The sequence below is a fragment of the Labeo rohita genome, chromosome 13 (genome assembly GCF_022985175.1).
Source record: "Labeo rohita strain BAU-BD-2019 chromosome 13, IGBB_LRoh.1.0, whole genome shotgun sequence".
In the NCBI taxonomy this organism is placed as follows: Eukaryota; Metazoa; Chordata; class Actinopteri; order Cypriniformes; family Cyprinidae; genus Labeo; species Labeo rohita.
In genome coordinates this window covers 22,438,517-22,455,775 of record NC_066881.1, presented here as the reverse complement: position 1 = coordinate 22,455,775, position 17,259 = coordinate 22,438,517, and positions in this window count along the sequence as shown.

Genomic DNA, 17,259 nt, shown 5'->3' with positions numbered 1-17,259 from the left:
ATACTTGTGTTTCCAAGATGAACGAAGGTCTTACGGTTTTGGAACGACATGAGGGTGAGTAACTAATGACATACTTTTTATTTTTGGGTGAACTAACCCTTTAAATAAGGACTTACTTTGTAACTTGCTTCACAAATCCTCTCCCATGGCTTCATGGGATAGTAAAGTGTCCATTGGTTGTAAATTTCATTAGTAGTATGTCATCCAGGTACAGTACTTTTTGCCTAATTACTTCAGATATACTATGTTTTTAACTTACACTTACTGCAAAGTATGGAAGTATGCATACTTGGGTGTAGCCAGTTACTTGTTTTGCTGCTGAATGAATAAAGTTTTTAAACACATTTTTTGACTAGATGATGATTCAGTCACTTACTCATAAATACAGACACTGCCTCCTACTGGCGTATCGATTTAACCAGCAGAGTCATTGAAAATTCCTAACACAAAAAATGCTGGGTTAAAAAGAACCCAACTTGGATTATTTAGCAACCCAGCGCTGGGTAAATATTGGACAGAACACATGCTGGGTTATTTTGACCCAGCTGGTTGGGTTAAATGTTTTTACCAAACATGCTGGGTTATTTTATTTAAGTCAACTGTTGTTAAAAAGTGTTATATTGCTGGCTTAAATGGACTGGAACTTTTAAAAAACAGAATTACTAGAGGCAACAGCAATAATCAAAAGATGAACGTTTATTATTAAGCAAGAACACATGGACAAAATACAAGACAAATTAAATTTATTTGGGTGAATATAGCATAGTTTACAATATTACATACATTTAAGCTCGTTTAACAAGCATTTTAGACATTAAAAATGTAACATTTTTACTGAAATAACGCTAATTCTTGTGCCAGTGTCACCGAAATTTGAGCCTGCGAAGGGCTGTTGTTCGCCAGGGTAACTGCGAACTTCAGACTGCGGCCTCGCATTTCATTCATAGCTGAAAGATGCCGTGACTGACTCCAAAATCTGCCCATAAACAAACAGTACTGGTATTAGAGGACTAAAAAATCCTGCATTCTGACTGTAACTCAGCAGCTGGGTAGTTTCGTCAGAGACAGGCTTAACCCAGTGGTAGGGTAGAAAAAATAGCCCAGCGTTAAAAATGACCCAGCAACTTAGTTATAGAAAAACTACCCAGCACCTGGGTAAAAATATAAAAAATAATCCAATAAAATACCAAACAAGTTGAACCTAGCATTTGGGTTAAAAAAAAAAGAACCCACCACCTGGGTAAAAATATTAAAAACAACCCAATAAAATGACCCAGCAGGCAGAGACTAACTGCAATTTTAGATGTTCATTAAAAATATCACTTCATCCTTGTCCTTTCTAGATTTTTTTCCCCCATTGTTTTGAAGAAGTCATTATTTGTTCTGTGCCTTTCCAAATAAGAAAATAAATAAACATTTTTTGGCATCGGGCACATCCTTTGTCCCTGACACAGCTTTGAGGTTGAACTCAAGTCAAGTTCTGGAGGACCTTTGTCAACTAAAGCTGAAGAGTGTGAAACAGGCCTAGCAGGAGAGCGACTGCCATGAGAATTCCCTCTTGAACAAGGGACACCATGATGCACTTGTGACCTCATTCTGTCTGTGCTTAGCAAGAGTTAATCGAAGACATTTGTCTTTTGGCTGACCCATTCCACCCGTCCCCCTCTGTGGTGGCTGTTTCTGCACAAATCACAAGCCAATCATACTGGTAATACCAGCGCTGTTGGATAATTATCTCTCAGGGGAGTAGGGAAAAGCGATGCTATGTACTTTCCGTCCCTCGCTGCTCTCTGTCAGGCTGGGCCGAACGGACGGCAGGCAGGCGGGTAAACAAGTTGCTTGAGTCTGTGCCCAGATGCCCTAGAAGCCTCCTTTTGATAAGTCCCGTTCAAGAAGCATTTTTCTCGTTTCTCATTGGAAAAGAAGAACTTGTCAAGCGGAAACTTTACAACTAAAGTAATGATACTTCGGGGATATCCCTGCAAGACAAATAGACGAATAAAAGTTTATGCCTTAGACGTAAAGCTAATCTGCGTTGGAAAGCAATGTGTCCGTGCATTTGAATGGAGTCCGTAGCTCAGCTGCCAAGCCAGATGTCAAGGCCCCGCGTGAAGGATGTTGGACGTACAGATTACGGAGAATTATTTGGATTGCCCGTCAGGCCACAGAGCAGACACACATCTGTTTTTATTCAGGGATCTTGAACAATCTGTGCACTGCGCTGGCTCTGCAGGCGTGGAGCCTCGTCCCTCTGCGGGATTCACCTACCCTGAGAACAATACTCTGGACCTGCTTCTGATAGTATTTCAAAATGCCTGAAAGATAAGGCTGAAGCTTTGCACCCTCTTTCTCTCTTCGTAAAGGCTGTAATTTACGGTGCGCTCCTTAAATTAGAAGCGCGCTGAAACGCCGGTCTCCCAAAAGGCACATTTGTTCATCTATGGATAAGCGAAGAACACCCGGGTCGAATGCTCTCGGGGAGAGGCACTCCGAGAGGAGGTCTAGTTATTGTTGGGACGGCACTGTGATGAAGTGTTTAGAATTGTTTTTCCTCTTGGCCCTTTTTGTCACAAACTGTAAACTAGAGCGGTGATCAGCCAGGCAGTAAGTGTTTCCATCAGCGTTTCCTGGGTGAAAAGCAATGACCCTTCATAACATTGTTTGGCAGCAGTTCCAATGCTGCATGATCTTGGAACCAAATCTCCAGGAACCAAATATTTGCAGTCGGTAGGGCCTGCCTGCAGATTCACCAATTAGGGGAAGAAAAAACACAAAACGGCTTATTTTCATTTTGATTGTTGATACTTATGTTTACTTTACAGCTCATATGAAAAGTCCCAACAGGCTTCATTCCTATTTTCACAACCCAGGACGGCGCTCTTGTCTTTTGCAACCTAGGCTTTCCAAATAAAGTCTTTGCACTTTCTACATTAAAACAAACTTTTTTTTAATGTTTTCGTCTTTTTTCCCTATTTTTATTTGTGCAACTTTTCAAATCATTTTTATCCAAAGATTTATGGTTTACCCTTTTCATAAAATGTGAATTAGTAAAATTATTATGGTTGAACTGATAATCTAAACAACAGTAAAATAAATCATTTCGATATTTATGGTGATTTAAATTGTTCAGAAGGTCTTTTTCATAAAATTACCCCTTATTTTTATTGTGCATTTTTTCCAATCAAGCTATAATTTTGTCAAAAATATGTGTATTATAAATAAGACTCATTTAATTTAATAGCTAGAATTGTTTTAATAGCTAGGCCATTTTGTATTGCGTAAATGCTAAATTGCAATTTCCACCACAGAATGCTGTTAAACACAGTGTATAATTGTGAGATGTGATGAAAATGACAATGACTGTACATGATTGTGATTTTAAAGGATTAGTTCACTTCCAGAACAAAAATTTACAGATAATTTACTCACCCCCTTGTCATTAAGATTTTCGTGTCTTTCTTTCTTCAGTCGTAAAGAAATTGTTTTTTGAGAAAAACATTTCAGGAATTTTCTCCATATGGTGGACTTTTACGCTGGAGTTTGAACTTCCAAAATGCAGTTTAAATGCAGCTTCAAAGGGCTCTAAACAATCCCAGCCAAGAAAGAAGGGTCTTATCTAATGAAACGATTGGTTATTTTCTAAAAAAAAAATATTATGATTTATACACTTTTTAACCTCAAATGCTCATCTTGTCTAGCTCTGCGATGAGCATACGTACTCCAGTCCTGTTCAAGACAGGGTATGTAGAAAAACTCTTTTTTTGTAAAGGCCGTTTGACCTTTTTTTGCATGTTCACTTTGTAAACACTGAATCGGAACTTCTGCAGTGATGTAGAACGGTTTTGGAGTTGGAGGAGAAAATGAGTTGGGAGTGTTTCGACATACCCTAAGTGTATTGAACGGGAAAACAAAGTTCATGCAGAGCTAGGCAAGACGAGCATCTGAGGTTAAAAAGTATATAAATTGTATTTTTTTTTTTTTTTTTTTTTTCAAAAAATAACTGATCGTTTCGATAAGTCCCTTCTTCCTCGGCTGGGATTGTTTAGAGCCTTTTGAAGCGGCATTGAAACTGCATTTTGGGTGTTCAAACTCGCAGGCACTATAGAAGTCCACTTTATGGACAAAAATCCTGAAAAGTTTTCCTCAAAAATCATAGTTTCTTTACGGCTGAAATAAGAAAGACATAAACATCTTGGATGACAAGGGGGTACATTATCTGTAAATTTTTGTTCTGGAAGTGAACTAATATGTTAAGAAAAAAAGATGTCAACATTCTGATGCATATGTATCAATTGTTGGACACTGTTGGTGAAAAATAAACTAATGAGAGTGTAAAAAGTGTGTTTTAAGAGAGTTTATTGTCGAATACTCAAAAGAGCTGAAAGTGCCCGAAGTGGGAGAAATATTTTTACATTTACATTTAATTTATGTTGTTAGCAGATGCTTTCTCAACAAAGTGACTTCCAATAAAGTGCACAAATCACTCACAGCCTGCAGGAACACATTTTGAACACTTGCATGGTTAGTACTTCCAATCAAAATGCATTGGCACAGTTTACAAACACTGGCAAGCTGAAAGGGTGAAGTAGTTCATTTAATGATTAAAGCTCCCAATCAAACAAATGTTACACCACAATCACTCTGCAGTGAACCAAAGCTGCACAACACAAATCTCCTGATAACATCCTTCACAACGTTTTTTTTACCAAACGGATTTCTCCACGCGCTGCAAAAATTAATCCGCTTAAAAAGCCTATGGGGATGTGATGAATGTAATAGATTTGAATGCTAAAAATAGCTGTTGTGATTGTTTTGACTGATTTAGATTATTTGCTTTCTGAAGTTAATTTAGCCCTCGCCTTACATTTTTAAGCACCCCTATCCACCTTGTTTTTCATCGTGGAAGTAAGCCGTTTTCTGTGAATGTGCAATATTTTTGGTTAATTAGCCGCTGTATGGAAAAAGCGGCAAGAATAACAAAGTGTAGTAAACGGTAAAACTGTTTGCACTACAAACCACTGTGTTCATAATTATTATAATACATTAAAATAATATGGTAAGACACACCAGTTTGCAATATCAGGCAGCAAAACAAGTTGTTCTGTAAAAATAACTGGAAGCGGATGAGACCGGAAGCCTCGCACATACAATTTACAGATGGCTTCACCCACTCTTGTGGAAAAAAAAAAAAAAGGTTGATACACATTACAAGTACTTTATACAGATTTCCTATACTTTTTTACTCTCATATTGTAAAAAACGCCCATCATTTAAACAGTTCTTCTAAATGTTTTGCTTTCCCCACGGAGAGTCTCCTTTAAATAGATAATCGAACTAGTTCTTGCGCATGCGCATTCTTAATTATTCGGTGTTTCCTGCACCCTTTGAATCTGAAGCACAGTGTGGCTAAAGAAATAATAAACGTAAGTTGTCGCCCGAATTGAATGTGATATAGATTAAAGGTTGTGTACCAAAAATGGTAAGAAAATACATATTTCTACTCAGCTTTCCGCTTCTGCACGCGAAAACAATCAGAAACAAATACAGCACGATTAGCGCAGTGTGATTCACGAGTCCGAGTCTTAGGAGTCGGTTCTTAGAAGTGAATTAGAGCTAGAAACATACCAATGTAGACTGATTTGTGAACAAATGATTCTTATGAGCTGGATATCTTGATTCTAAACGACTATGCTCTACTACTATATGTTACTGAATCAGGGTGTGTTTTGCAGAGATTGCAAGCTAAAATTGTCAATGTTCAATCAAAAATGAAAAACAAATATGAAAAAATGTTAAAGGGGTCATTGGATGCCCATTTTCCACAAGTTGATATGATTCTTTAGGGTCTTAATGAAAAGTCTCTAATATACTTTGATTAAAAATTTTCAATGGTAGTGTAAAACAACACCCTTTTTACCTTGCCAAAATCAGCTCTGCAAAAATCATCTCATTCTAAGAGGTTGTTCCTTTAAATGCAAATGAGCTCTGCTCGCCCCGCCCCTCTCTTCTCTCTGTGGAAAGACGGTCATGTTTACATTAGCCGCGTTTAGACACGTTTAGCCGCTAAACTTCCTAACTACTACGTTATAAGGAAAGGTGATCGCAAAGATTCATAAAAAAAAACCCTTATACTCACTTCTGCTGTAAGTGAGGCTGGATCATGAATGATTCGCACGAACATAGACGGATATATGTAGATCAGGAGGCGCATTCCCTTCACAAACAAACGTAATCCACTGCATCTTCAGCGGCTCAGATGTCGGGAGTACATGACGACCACTATGTTCATTATTACATCCAGCAACACAACACCTCAATCGCTCAATTAGAGATATTATTGTCTAACTTACATCCCTGCTCTGGCATCAAAACATGGAAAGTTACTGGACTGTGACAGCTGTTCTAAGGTCAGAGCTCATGTCAATCAACTATTGTGGGAGCGGCCTCTGTCGGTGTGACGGCACAATGACAGGCATCTGAGAACGGCTCGATTTGAAAAAGGGAATATTATTTTTACAGATTAATTAAAAACCACTGCATGGATTTTTATCATTATAGGGTAGATTTGTACATACACTGCCAACACACATTAATGTTCAAACAACATGAAAAAGTGAACTTAGCATTCGATGACCCCTTTAAAATATAACTAAAACCTATACAGCTATGATTTTTGTTGTAGACGTAGAAAGCCGAGTTAAAAACTTGCAACTTTTAATCAGCCTAGGTGGATTTATATTACAAAAAGGGTTTGCATGGGTTTGCATTTGATTTTGCAATTACACTGAAATAAAGTTCAGATCACTGACAGTTTAAAAAGTAAAAAAAAAAAAAAATGCTTTGGCACTATGCAACAAGGCATGATATAAAAAAGGGTCTTTGATGCTTTTCTGAAAACATTAAGTGTCCTTATTGCGGGTGATATGGGAATGAGAAAATTGTGATGCAACAATTTGTACTCTGCCAATATGACTTTCTCCCACATCAGTCATTGAAGTAATTTTACATTTGTATTCTGTTACAAATTGTTGATAGAGATCATGAGGTTAGATCTGCTCTATGTTTCTAGTCATTTGTCAGCTAAATGAAGTCTTTCGGAGTAAGTGAAAGTAATATATTCTTGGGAAAAAATAAATCAATCACATTATGGGTACAGCTTTTCATGCGTGTTTATATATTCACCAGAGATCTTGCAATCTTTCTCTCTCAATGACCAAATAATCATCTCTGAGTGTGAAGCATCTCCCTCTGTGTGTGTGTGTGTGTGTCTGTGAATGCATGTACTGCCTTACACTAGATCAGTCCTTATCACCACCAATCTCACATCAGTGCCAGATGCCTGACCGTGGTTAAAACTTCATAACAGCACTCTTGAGGGTCGTCCATCTTCATGCTGTGGAGAAGTGTGTTTTCTGTCGCCCTCAACTCTGTGTGTGTGTGTGTAACCACAGAGATGAACTCTGGTTTCTCCGCTGGGAGTTCCAAGTGAAGAAACCTTGAGGTGTTATTGCTCAGCGCTCACAGGAGGTGTGTGTCTTTGCGCATGTTTTAAAAGGTGTTATTCTTTCATCCATCGGGGAGTTGCAATACTTTGTTCCTGATCCCTGATTTAAAACTTTACAATCTTTCGTAATTACAGAAATATGTCCGCACAGTCTCAGCTGGAGATGTGTGGTATTGTGTTTGTTAATCTGAACTTGTGGTCATCATGTGGAGGGATGTTGAACAGGGTGGAGTGAGATGACGAGATCTATTTAAACCCCATCTCTCCTGATGATGACTGATAGCAGAGGGATGAACATGTATCAGAAGGCTGCTGGCCTCCACATGAGCCCTCCAAACAGACATTTGTTGGTGAAAAAAACAGTAATATTATGAAAAATTATTACAATTTAAAAAAAATTCTGTTACTTTAGCAGTACCACATGATCCTTCAGAAATCATTCTAATATACTGACTTGGAGCTCGAGAAACGTTTCTTATTATTATCAACATTGAAAACAGATTTGCTGATTAATTTTGTGAAAACCCTGATACTTTCTGTAGAATTTTGACAAACCACTGATCCTTAGTTGCGTTGATGCGTTGATGCAGGGTCAGATTTTTGATTTCATCGAAAAAATCTGAATTTGTGTTCCGAAGATGAACAAAGGTCTTACGAGTTTGGAACGACATGAGGGTTATTAATGACAGAGTTATTAGTAGTAAGTAAGTAATTAAGTAATTTTCATTTTTGGGTGAACTATCCCTTTAAATCACCCAAACCTTGACCCCTTGACCTGCAGCAGTATTTAAAAATCTCACAATAAAAGATAAATCTAAAAAAAAATATTTGGTTACCAAAGAGTTACTCATTCATTATGACTCAATATGGGGTCATGGAGTGTATTTTTCCTGTGTAGTTATTATTTGTTACATTTTATTTCACTGTTTGGCATCGAACGCAGGCCTGACAGCAGGATTCTATCTTTCTTCTTTTCTTTCTTCTCTTTTGCCTATTAATATCATCACAGCAGCTCGGATCCACATAAACTTTTACATTTGGCTCTTTTAATAGCTGCCATTTCTTTTATGTTTTTACTTTGACGTTATTTTCCAGAAACTGTAATAATTGAAAACAAAAAAGGGCTAATAGAAAATTCTGCTGGTGAACCAAAAAAAAAAAAAAAAAAAATTGGCAATTGTTTTCATGTGACACGGCAGAGGGGCCTGGGTGAGCTGAAAGCAGTCCTTAAGTGTTTTCATTTCAAATTACAGATCCTGCGAAGAAACGCCGTGGCAAACCGAACTGTGAATGGGCGGAGAACAGCAAGGACTCCAGCTATGACCTGAGGGGAAAAGCAGAGTCCTGCCAAGAATACAAAGAGTGCAGGATGACAGCGGCTGCGCTGACCAATCCCACATTAAAAGCGTCAGCCTGCTTGCATGGAGGGAAAATGGATTGCCTCTGTGAGATCAAAACTCCAGTCTCCTGATGTAAGAGGTGATTTTTTGCATTTGCATGCTGAGTGTTTAGGGCCTTGTTAGTCCTCAGACAGATGTTTAAAAGTAGTAAACATCAGCGAATGCTCCAACACTGATCACTCATGGCTGTAAAATCTATCAAAATGCTTTTAATAGAACTGATGCACTTGACTCAGCTTTACCAGCGTCTTTGTAATGCTTCCTTTCCTCCAGATTAAATCAGTCTCTTTCCACCCCCTGGTATAATGATTGTGGTATTGAGTGTCTAAATTGCAGCATAATGAGAAGGCTGGAGGTGCAGTTGATTTCTGCATTCGTTTTGGTGGAATTATTTGGCCCCAGCCTCAAAGACGGCTTCACGTTTACGAGAGACTCTGGCACGGGCCTCTGGGGTCTAGTACGGGACTGCTGTTGTTGTTTTGTAACAATGTGGGTGTGATTCCCCAGAGCAGTTTGACTTCTGAGAGAGAGAATGAGAATTCTGTGGACCATGCAGAGCAGTTAATGTAAGCCATGTTAGGGTAATTGTTATTTGTTTATGAGTGTGACTGTGCTGGTAACCTGATATTAGTGTGATTCAATCCGAGAAAAATTAGCATGTTCATTAATTATAAGAAGGCAGGAAATCCTTTACATTACATCACTAAGATCTGCTGTCATCATCCCTCAAGGCTCAGTGGACATGTGTTTTTAACATGCATTAGAACGGTGAAACATCTCTGAGCTTGAAGACTGCTGTGTTATGGGCTTTTTTAGTGTCTATATCTATGATGTGTTTCGGAAGATGGTGTAAGCTTGTAAACGGCAAGTAATGGTCAAAACAACAGACATCATACAAGAGTGTGTCATGCACTCGCACTCTCAAACTAAGTGTCTTCATATGCACTTTAGAAGTTTGTTTTCAGTCAGAGTAAAGTGATTAATTCCCGTTATGCCTTAGTCTGATTGAAATCGGTCCCGATTTTGCCAAGTTGGAAAAACCTGAGACGCCCTGTTTTTCAGTTAAAAAGACAGAAATACACCCACACTCTCAAATTATGTATTTATATGTACTTCAAAAGTTTGGTTCCATTCTTTTTGAAAATAATTACTGAGATCACTTCAGTTTTTGCGAAGTTGTAAAAACCTGATTTATACCACAGACTATTTTTCAACAGAAATGACAAAAATTGAGTGTGTCATATACTCACACTCTCAAACAAAGTGTGTTCACATGCACTTTAGATGTTCGTTTTCACTTAGACTAAAGCAGTTAATCAGCTTTTTAATAATGTAAATGCCTTAGTCTGATTGAAATCGGTCCCAATTTTGCCAACTTGAAAAACCTGAGATGTTCCATCTGATTTATGCTACCTGTTTTTCAGTTGAAATTACAGAAATACACTCACAATCTCAAATTATGTGTTACAATTACATGTACTTCAGAAGTTCAGTTTCATTCTTTTTAAAAACATAAAACCTGACTGAAATCGCTTCAGTTTTTGCAAAGTTGAAAAAAAACCCCAGATGTATTAGTGATTCATACCACACACAATTTTTCAATAGGAATGACAGAAACTAAGTTTGTCATTCACTTGCACTCTGAAATTGTTTACATGCACTTTAAAAGTTCAGTTCCAGTTGTTTTAAAAATGTAAACATTTAGTCTGACTGAAATCGCTTCAGTTTTTTGCGAAGTTGAAAAAACAGATACCTTATCAATTTTATACCATACTATTTTTCAATAGGAATGACAGAAAATTTGTTTGTCATACACTCGCACTCTGAAATTGTGTTTACGTGCACTTTAAAAGTTCAGTTCCAGTTTTTTAAAAACATAAAAATTTAGTCTGACTGAAAACGCTTCAGTCAAACGCTTTCAGTTATTTTTCAATATAGGGGTGGAACGATAAATCGATTCTTGAATTCTGCGATTTTCCGAATGCATCGCGATTCTCAGCTTAGTTTTTAACAGTGGATGCACTTTGGCTTTTATGCTTTTATGATGCTTTTCGAACTTTATGAATGATTATTTTAGGTTCAAGTGGTGTGTGTATAAGGAACTAGAAGCAAGCAGTGTACAGTTGTTTCTAAAGCACGCAGTGCCATCTGCTGTTAATAACTTTGCTCAGAATTGATTCAAGTGAGAATCGTGATGCATTCGGAAAATCGCAGAATCGATCTACGAATCAATTTGTTGTTCCACTCCTAGAAATAACTGAAACTGAGTTTGGCAAGTTGAAAAAACCTGAGATGCCTTATCAGTTTGTAACCCAGACTATTTTTCAATATAAATGACAGAAAATGAGTTTGTCATGCACTCACGCTCTCAAACTAAATGTGTTTACAGGCACTGTACAAGTTTGATTTCAGTCAAATTAAAGTAATTATTTGTCTTTTTAAAAATATGAACACTTTAGTCTGACTGAAATTGGTCTGTTGGAAAAGTTGAAAAAACCTGAAGTGCCTATTCTGAGTTCTGCCACACATCATTTCTCAAAAGAAATGACACAAAATGAGTTTGAAAACCCCAGAACTCTTAACCAGTTCATTCATCTTACATTTTGGCATATAAAACCAACAATAGAGGTCATGTGAGGTTCTGACCTTCTTGTAAACTTCTCATGTAAAATGATAACAGCATCTGTGATGCTTTGCTCTTCGAAATATTTCAACAATCAATTCGCCAAATCCACAAGCAGTAGAGCCAGGCAGTTCTCACTACACTTCCCAAACCGCAGGAACAAGCAGGTCCCTGGACTGCTCTGCATCTCATGTCCTGACATCTCTATCCCACCCAGGCCTCTGACCAAAGCCCAAGCGGTTACAGCAGCTCTGCGTTCCCTTCTGGTTGTGGAGTGAATGAAATAACAGTTTAAAATCGCCCACAGATCTCCAGGGAGCGACCGAATCCATGGATACCCAGATCCCGAATGAGAGAATGTGGGTGAAGAGGTTGTGAAATGCCTCAATAGAGTTGTTTTAAGCTCTTGGAAAATTCACATAATCTCCATGCTCACCTTGTAAAACCACGCTTGGCACCTCAGTGCTAATGAGAAGCGACGTTTGTGTTGTGTCAAGTCGAAGCTGGATGCGTAAAGGAGAGAAACAAGTTTATGTAGAGATTAGAGTTGATCCTTTAAGTGCAGCTGTCTGAACAGAGGTGCTTTATCGCTATTGAAGCTGGCTGTCGCTAATACTAAATGCACTATCTTTCAGTAAAAGTGTAAAGACTCCAGGACTGCCTGACAAAAGCCTGACTTTAAGTTACTCAACACATGTGAGCTTTTCTTCTCTACAACTGCACCTGAGGGTGAAGGTCTTTTTGAACATTTTTTATTCTATTTTTGGACATTTAAGAACACGATAGGGAGATGAGAGGGGAACAGCTGATGTTTTGCAACATTTTATTAATTGTGCTATTGAAACCTCTAGGAATGTGTTGACATTAAATTTCATTAAACATTAAATTAACATTAAATTAAATTTCACCAACCAGTCATTCCAAACCAATGTGATTTTCTGTTTGAGTCAATTTAAATATCAGAGCAATAAAATTTGCAATGAAGTCAGCAGAACAAAGAAATTTGGCATATTTGTCCAAGTTTGGCATATAAGTCCACTTCCAGAAGAAAAATTGACAGATAATGTACTCAGCCCTGTTTTCATGTCTTTCTTTCTTCAGCCATAATGAAATTATGTTTTTTGAGGGAAACATTTCAGAATTTTTCTCCATATAATGGACTGCTATGGTGCCCCGATTTTGAACTTCCAAAATTCAGTTTAAATGCAGCTTCAAACAATCCCAGCCAAAGAAGAAGGGTCTTATCTAGCGAAAAGATACAATTTATATACTTTTTAATGTCAAACACCTCACTCTGCCTGAACTGTTTTTTTTCCGGTTCATGACAGTTAGGGTATGTCAAAAAATTCCCATCTCATGTTCTCCCTCAACTTCAAAATCGTCCTGTAGCACTGTTTTACCTTTTTTGTTGAGGGTGTTTGACCGGGTCGGTACATCTGCAGTGATGTAGAATGATTTTGAAATGATCTTTGAAGTTGAGGGAGAAAATACGATTGGAGTTTTTTGACATACAACAATCTTGAGGCAGAATACACAGAGTTCAGGGAGAGCAAGACAAGACGAGCGTTTTAAAAATAAAAAGTATTTAAATTGAATTTTTTAAATGAAAATAACCGATCATTTTGCTAGGTAAGACCCTTCTTCCTCAGCTGGGGTCGTTTACAACCGCATTTGGGATCGTTTGAAGCCGCATTTAGACTGCATTTTGGAAGGTCAAAATCGGGGCACCATATCAGTATGGAGAAAAATGTTTAACTAAAAAAACTAAATTTCTTTACGGCTGAAGAAAAAAGACGAACATCTTGGATGACAAGGGGGTGAGTACATTATCTGTAAATTGTTGTTCTGGAAGTGAACTTCTCCTTTAAAAACGAAAACAAATGAATGTGCATGAGATTTGGGAAATGCATCAGATGAGAATTTTATTTATTTATTTATTTATTTATTTATTTTAATTAACCTTAGTACACTTTAAAAATTACACTTTTAATTTTTTTTTTTTTAGATTTTCTGTTTTTATTTTAATTTTAGTGAAGTGTGAGTTTTTTTATGTCTTTTTAATGCTTTTTTAAAACTTTTTTCAGTTTTAGTAAATGCATTTTATTTCATTTAGCTGCCAAAACATTTTTTTCTTAACTTCTGCTTAAAGTTTTTTTTTTTTAAGTTTAATTTCTTCATCTAATATTTACTTTATTTCATGTTCCTTTCGATTTTTTTAACAGTTTTAGTTAACAATAGCGACACTGTTCTGCTTTTATGGTGCTTTTTTGACATTTCTGGAGCTTGACTGTGCCTGATCACCATTCACTTTCACAGCTGTGGAAACAGAAAAAACTTCTCCTTTTGTGTTCCACAGAAGGAAAACCAGGTTTGGAATGACATGCAAGTGAGAAAATTAATTTTTATTTATAGGTCAGCTATGTTTTAAGCACTGGGCTAGCAGTTAGAAAATCACAGATTCAGATGTGCAGCAAACATGGAAGCGTGTAGTAAAATTCACCAGTGAGCATGAGTATAGCTGAAGAATCTGTTGTGCATTAGACATCCAGGACCTTTGGTTGGCGCAAAGACACTAACAAGAGTCTCTGCAAGGCATATGTAGCTGTCTTTAAGTCTTGGGAAGAGCAGTAGTTACACACATAAAGACAGGTGTCATACCAACCAGAAACCATTCAAATGTGGTTCTTATAACCTCTTTTATCATACTGGCATGTTCCTTTAAAAACAAGCATGATCTCATGCTGTTCTCTGCAGTGAAGACCAATACAGTGTTGTCACACAGACAGGAATCACTGCGGGGGTTCAGAGGACAGCCATGAGTCACTGTAATCAACACACAACACTCCGCCATGATCTCACCTTCAATTTCAAGGCTGAAATGTGACACGCTGATGCTTTTGTTATGTGGGTTGTTATGGTGAGAAAGCGACAAACAGAAATAACAAAGGTGTGCCGTCGTTCCAAATAAATATGACTCTTTCATTTGTGGAACACAAAATGAGAAATTCCAAAGAAAATCTCATGCAATCACAAATTTTGTCCGAAGCCTTTAAGCCTATAAATGAATCCGAAAGCACCATAATATAAAAGTAACATGAAAATAATCTATACGGCTTGTGTACTATATTCCAAGTATTCTGCAGTCATACAATAGTTCAAACAGAAACAGATCATATTAGAGGTTTTTCCACTGATAATCTCCTGTAAAAGGCCGTCTTGGCTGTTGGTGAGAGTGAGAACCCTGATTGGATGTTCAGTTTAGCGAACAAGTCAGTGCCCGAGAATTAAAGTGAAACTGATGAAAATGAGTGAGTAAATGAAGGCAGCACAGGCAAGAGGCTGTTCTGATGTTACATGATCTTACCCAAGCATTCCAATATGCAAATAATTTCATAACGACATGACCTGCTTAAAATGAAGAAAGTTATCAATGTAACTGATATTCAAAATGATAAGCAAGTACTGCATTGTTTACGTTTCGTATATCTGCATATGTCTTGTATATACTTGTTTCGGTTTCTCCTTTTGAATGATGAATATATACTATTGATAGCTGCTGATATAGACAGTTAATTCCTCTCACGCTGGCGCAGTTAGTTTGCAGTTGGCTGTAGTCTGTGCGGTGTGATCAAGTGCAACTTTTCGGTCCAGACGCTGCCGATGCAAGGTGACAACACCGTTGGCTTTTATCACCACTAGTTCTTTGAAGTCGGCTTGGTGTGTCCTGGTCTGAAGAACCAGTGTGACTGGATAATAGAATCTGTTAGTTAAACTTGACTACTAAATCAGTCTGAATACTGAACCTGTATTAAAGGCACAGTATGTAATTTAACTAGAGGGTGCATATTCAAAACAAACAAAGAAACAAAGGCATAGTTTGATGATGATTGAGTGTGACTGAGTGTGGAATGATGGGAGTTGTAGTTTTCATCGCCACAGCTGATGCAATCCAACTGGACTCGGGCAGAAATCATGTTCATAGATGCTAATGCAGTGGTTTCCAACCACGTTCCTGGAGGCCCCCCAATATGCACATTTTTGTCTGACACACCCATTTCAGGTCTTGGAGTCTCTACTAATGAGCTGATGAACTGAATCAGGTGTGTTTGATTAAGGAGACAGGAGCATTTATTATGCCACAGTCGAGCACTTACACTCCTTCCGGATATGCGTATGTGGGGTAAAGCAGCGCTGTTTTATCATACTAGATGCATTTGAGTGTGTTGAAAGTTCTGTTATAATGCTACTCTGTGCGTTTGCCGCTTGTCTAATAGACCAATTAGGAGTAGACGTTACAGTTGCGTAATTTGCAGCTGTGTGCGCACATTGTGGTGGCAGAAAAATACTGGTAACAAGTGGAGGGAAAGAGGTAAAATTCATGAAAAAAAAAGAAAAAAAAAAAAAAAAAAAAAATACTGTTGTGTCTTTGGGTGTCAGAATCGGAATGCAAATCATTTTTATAGAATGCCGTCATCCACCATGACATTTGAAGCTAAACACCGATGTTTAAACGGACAGACTAATGGATGAAACCTGCCATGGTTACTCTACTTTTAAAGCAGAAATTTGATAGGTCTACATAGAAAAATAGGTCTACATAATATTCACATATGCATTTCAAAGGGGATAGCATGAAATGGTATTTAAACCTGTAACATTTTACATTTACCTATTTTATCTCACAATTCTGACTTTTTTTCTTGCATACGCAAGTTTATATCTTGTATTTCGATCTATGTTTCGGACTATAACTCAATTTAACTGAATAATAGCGAGTTTGTCAGTTCTGAGGGGAAAAAAGCCAGAAGTGTGGGATATAAATTCATGATCCTGAGCCAAGGGGAATCAAGAGAATGATGATTATATTTTTCTTATCAGAATTATGAAATATAATCTTGGAATTGCAAAAATAAAGTCAGAATTTTGAAATATAAACTCAAATTTACTTTTTTAAAATAGTTTTTTATTCCATGGCTTTCATAGACTGCTACTTGAAAACTGTCATTTTCTGCCACCAGATAGGCTCTGCCCACAAAAAACGTCATCACTGTTTGCATACACTGAATTGATTTATAAAATGCATAACACATTAAACCGTTTTTGATGTGTCCATGTTTTCTACAATATAAAACCGGAAATAAAGAGTGTATGACATCATTGGCAGGCGACGCAACAACAAGGGTCGAGGTACTAGTTAAAACGGTTTATTTAAACATTCTTGGAAACATTTGGGATAATGTAAGTACACAAGTCAGCAAAATATAGAACACTGTTCTAGTGGTTTTTAAATATTTTAATCAAAAAATCTTACTGTGCCTTTAAAACCTCTCATATGAACTGGGTCAAATGATTCATTAAGGGTTCTTCTGTGGAACACAGGATGTTTCACACCACATTTTGGCAACCACTGTTTTAATTTGTATGAGGAAAAAATTATATTGTTTTGTGTTCCATAGAAGAAAGTCAGTCATGCAGGTTTGGAACAACGTAAGGGTCAGTAAATGATGACAGAATTTTCATTTTGGTGAACTATCAATTTAAAATCTCATTCAAAAGAAATATATGTTGACAGATTGGACATTTCATGAACTCTAATGAATGTATCAAGATTTTCAGTAAAGAATTTTAATCTGACACCCACAAAACAATCATATCATTTCAAAATGATACTTTTTATGGTGTTTTGTGTCCTTAAAATCCCATTTTATTGTTGTTACATAAAAAGCGACCAG